Consider the following 5,649-nt stretch of genomic DNA (forward strand, 5'->3'; position numbering starts at 1 on the left):
TCAAGAAACAAATAAACAAATGAACAAACAAAAACAGAAGGAAAGATATAATAAAGATTAGAGCTGAAATAAAATACTATACAAAAATATCAGCAAAACAAAAAGCTGGTTTTTGAGAGGATAAACAGAATTGACAAATTATTAGCTAGACTAACCAAAAAAAAAAAAGAAAGAAAGAAACCAGATAAATAAAATTGGTAAGAAAGTTGGTAATATTAAAACAGATATATCAGAAATACAAATATATATATATATACATATATATGTGTATATATATGTACATATATATATACACATATATATATATCATGAGAACTACCATGAGTTAACAAATTAAAACACCCAGGTGAGATGAACTAATTTCTGGACACATACAAGTTACCTAGATTGAACTAGAAAGAAATAGTAAACCCAAATAGACAAGTAAACAATGAGAATTGAATCAGTAAAATAGTCTCCCAGTGAGATTGAGCCCAGAAATCCATGGCTTTACAGCTGAATTCTAGAAAACTTTGAAAGAAGAACTAACTCCAATTCTCCTCAAACTAGTTCTAAAGATTCAAAAGTAAGGGATTCTCCTAATCCCATTCAATGAAGCACCAACAGCCTTATATCAAAGGCAGGCAAAAACATAACAAAAAAAGAATGCTACAGACCAATATCCTTTATGAGTACAGATGAAAAAATTCTCAACAAGATACTAGTGAACTGAATCCAACAGCACATTAAAACACCAGGACAGGTGGACTTTAGCCCAGAGATGCAAAGATGGCTCAATACACTCAAAACAATAAATGTAACACATCACATTAATAAAAGAAAAGACAAAAACTATAATGTCATATTGGTTAATGAAGAAAAAATAAAACATCTTTTCATGATTTAGACTCTCAGAAAAATAGTCATAGAAGGATATTTCTCAACATAATAAAAACCATATATGACAAACCCATTGCTAACATCATACTGAAAAGAGAAAACCTGAAAATGTTTCTACTAAAAACTGAAACAAGACAAAGCTGCCTACTTTCTCCACTGCTTTTCGACATAGTGGTGGAAGTTTTAGCCAATGCAAACAGACAAGAGAGTGAAATAAATAGGAAAAGAAGTTAAATTGTCCCTATTCACAGATGACATGATTATATACAGAGACAATCTAAAAGATTTTATGAAAAAACTCCTAGAAGTGGTAGGTGAATTCAGTAAAGTGCTAAGATACAAAATAAATATACAAAAATTTATAGCATTTTTAAACACCAGTGATGAACAAGCTGAGTCAGAATTTTAAAAAGCAATCTCACTTACAACAGCCACAAAAAAATAAAATACCCAGACATAAACTTAACCAAAGAAGTGAAAGGAAAACTGTGAAAAACTAAAATAAGAAATTAAGTATGTACAAAAAATGGATAGACATCATTTGTTTTTGTATTGAAAGAATCAATATTATCAAAATGTTAATTATATTTAAATTATTTTACAGATTTAATAAGGTTCTAATCAAATTACCCATGGCATCCTTCACAAAAAAAGAAAAGAAAACTCACAAAATTTACTTGGAATCATAAAAGGCTATGTATCACTAAGGCAATACTGCACAAAAAAGAATAAAGTAAGAAACATTTACTACTTGACCTCAAAATATATCACAAAACTGTAATAAATCAATACAGCATGGTAATGGCGCAAAAATATACATACAGACCAATGGAGCAGAATGGAAAATCCAGAAATAAACTCCAAAATATACAATCCATTCATCTTTAACAAAGGCTATAAAACAATGCAGTAGTGAAAATAAAGTTTTTTAAGCAATTGATGCTGAAAGAACTGGATATCCATCTGCACAACAATAATATTGGATTCCTATTTCTCCAGATTAAATAAAACTCAATTTAAAATGAATCAATGATTTAAATGTAAAGCTTCACACTATAAAACTACTGGTGGAAAACACGGGAAATTTGAAGACATGGAAACAGACAAAGATGTATTAAAATAAAACCCCTAAAAACAGGAAATAATCCCCAGAATAGACAAGTGGGATTACATCAAGCTAAAAAGCTTCTGCACACAAAGGAAACAACTAGAGTGAAGAAACAACCCTCAGGGGAACCAGCAGTTAGCGTAATGGCTATGTCGCTGGACTCCCACATAGTCGACTGCAGTTCGCGTCCCGGACCCAGTGGCTTAAAAGTCATGCTGGACGCATGTGCGTATGTGCTCAAGATCCCGAGAGGAGAATGGAGGAGAAGGGATTGCGGCGTGACCATCCCCCCTGGGGGGGTGATTTCTCGCTTTCTGTCTCTATGTCTCTCTCTGTCTGTCTGGCGACCGCACGCACCCTATAGCAAAAATCTCTCCAAAAAAAAAAGAAAAAAGAAACAACCCTCAGAATGGCAGATAATTTTTACCAACCATGCCTCAAATAAAAGATTAATAACCAGAACATATAGGGAACTCAAACAGCTCACTTGCACAAAATGTGTAATCCACTTATAAAATGGTCAAATGAGTTGAACAGATAACTCTCTAGGGAAGACATACAAATGACCAAAATGCACATGAAAAAAAAAAAAGTTCAATGTCTCTTATTATAAAGGAAGTGTAAATCAAAAGCACAATGAGATACCACTTAACCCCAATCAGAATGTTTAGAATCAAAAAAAATAAAGAATGACAGGTGCTGGCAAAACTGTGGTGAGATGGGAGCTCTCTTACAATCGGTCAGAATGTAAATTTGTAGAGCCATTTGAAAACAATATGGAGGTTCTTCAAAACCTTATAAATAGAACAACTGTATGACCCAGTAATCCCACTCCGATTTACCCAATGATAGGAAAACACCCAGGAGGAAAGATACTTGCACATTCATGTTTATTATAGCATTATTCACAATTACTAAGACATGACACTAAACTAAATGCCTAAGAATTGATGACTGGGTTGAAAAAAAATGTGTCACATTTTTTTGTATGGAATACTACTGGCTGTAAGGAATAATGATACCCTGTTATTTTATTCAGAGCAGATTAATACAAAATATTAAATATGAAGTAAGTCAGCCTATAAAATATAAACAATGCATTTCGCTACTCAATATATACCAAATAGCTGTACTTTATGGCAGAAATTGAGAGATTCAAAGATTTAATGATGGGGAAGACAAGTGTAGATACCAGAAACTATATGGAAGGGCAGTAGATAGCAACAGGTGAGTTAGGACTCAGGGAAAGAACACTTAATAGACATAAGAATATAAAGTTCTTTGTTAAAAATTATGTATATGTTAATATCCTTGATTTGATTGTCATGTACTGCATGCATACTTTGAGAAAGCATATTGTGCACTGTTGAGATGTACAATGAGTAAATGTAAACAAATAATTAAAAACCCAGTACATATAAAAGTCAATAAAGGGATGATTTTAAAGTTAAAAGATAAAATGATTTGGAATATGAAAGTCTACATTATACCCATCAATCTAAACTATCCAGTTTTCCCACATACTCATTCTGAAAAACAAAATAGAAAAGTAAAACAAAGCAAATGAAAACCAAGCAAAAAAACGTATTGAGGATATACTCTAGTAAAATAAGTGAAAACATAAACACAAATATAAAATAAAGAGAAATACCTGCGTTCCTAGGAAAAATAATGGAAATTTATTTACTTATTTTCATTTTACCAGAGAGGGACAGAGTCAGAGAGAAAGAGAAAGAGAGAGAGAGAAAGCGAGAAAGAAAGGTCCAGCATTCAAACTGCAGTAAGTCATGTGGGAGTCCAGCACCCTTGACCACCACGCCGCCTGCCAGCACTGATTAAAACAATTTTTTAATGAAAAGATAAATTGATCACTCAGAGAATTGTATTTATTTATTTATTTATTTATTTTTGAGAGGAAGATTTTTTTTGCTATAGGGCATCCTCGCAGAGAGACAGAGACAGAAAGCAGGAAATCAGCCCTTGGGGGAATGGCCACACCACAATTCTTTCTCCTCCACTATCTTTTCAGCATTTTAGCCATGGATGCATACACACCAGGCACGAGTTTCAAATTGCAGTGTCTGGGACTTGAACAGTGGTCAACTACATGGAAATCCAGTAACATAACCATTAGGCCATCTGCTGGTTCCTCAGAGAATTTTAATGAAAATGTATAGGGCAGCTGGTGAGGGAAGCTGAGGCAGGAGACTGCTCCAGGCTTCTTCCTGCCTCTCAACTTGTCCCAGGTATATCCATCTGCTGCCATTATCCCCTGAGTTTGTGCTGCTGTGGACCAGGGAGAAAGGACAGTTGGTGTAGCAAGCTGAGGCAGGAGATCACTCCAAGACTCTTCCTGACTCCCAACCTGTCTCAGGTTAGCCCCAGGTGCACTTAATCTCAAAAGAATGGGAAACAAAGCAATACCTAAATGTGCCTATATACACACTCTCTGACTGGAAGAAAAGGATCTCTACCAAGAAGACCTCTGAAAAATAGTTATTTTTCTCCTTGACACTATAAAATCAACAACAGAAAAAGAAAAAGTAGTGTATAATACATCAGATAACTAGAAACCAGCACGGAGGCACAAAATGTATGAGAAAGCAAGGAAATACTCCTAAGGGAAACAGAGCAACACTTCTTCAACCATAGACAGCAGAAAGAAATTTGCAGAAATGTCATAAATAGAGCTCAGAATATTCAAGGTGACAGAGATGAAGAAATCTTTCCAGGATTTTAAGGAGGATATTGACACTATCAATAAAAATCCATCAGGACTCTTAGAGGTGAAGACAGTAATAGAGAAATTCATGACCTCCCTTGAAAGTATTAATAGTAGATTGGATCATAGATGAGACACAATCTCTGAGCTAGAAGACAAAATATTTGACTTAGATAAAGCCATCAAAAATAATGAAAAAATAATTTTAAAAAATGAGGACAACAAAGAGACCAGCAGATGGCATAATGGCTATGTCATGACTCCCACAGAGCCTAATGAGATTCGAGTCCTGGACCTGGGGGTTTAAACACACACCAGGCAAGTGTGTGTGCATGTCCAAGATTTTGAGAGGAGAATGGAGGATAAGGGATTACAGAGTGGCCATCCCTCTGGGGGGTGACTTCTCGCTTTCTGTCTCTCTGTCTCTCCAATGAGAGCAGGCAGGCTATAGCAAAAATCTCTCTCTCTAAAACAAAATGAAGACAACATATGGGAAATACTAGATACTATGAAACACCCAAATATTCAAATAATAAGAAGGTGAAGAATCGAACAAGGGCATAGAAGGTCTATTTCATGAAATACTTACAGAAAACTTCCCAAACCTAGAGAAGCAATCAAGCATCCAAACCTGAGAAATACAAAAGGCCCCAAATAAAATCAACCGAAGATCATCTCATAGCACATCATAACCAGAATGACCAAAATCACAGATAAAAATAAGATACTAAAAATGGAAAGAAAGAAATGTCAAGTTACTTACAAAGGTTATCCCATCAGACTAATATCAGACCTCTCCATGGAAGCAATGTAAGCAAGGAAAGAAGATATATTCAAAGTATTAAGGGAAAAAAAATTTCTTTCTTTCTCCCTCTTTCTTTCTTCCTTCCTTCCTTCCTTCCTTCCTTCCTTCCTTCCTTCCTTCCTTCCTTCCTTCCTT

This window comes from Tupaia chinensis, unplaced genomic scaffold (genome assembly GCF_000334495.1).
Source record: "Tupaia chinensis unplaced genomic scaffold, TupChi_1.0 Scaffold000288_1, whole genome shotgun sequence".
Classification (NCBI taxonomy): Eukaryota; Metazoa; Chordata; class Mammalia; order Scandentia; family Tupaiidae; genus Tupaia; species Tupaia belangeri.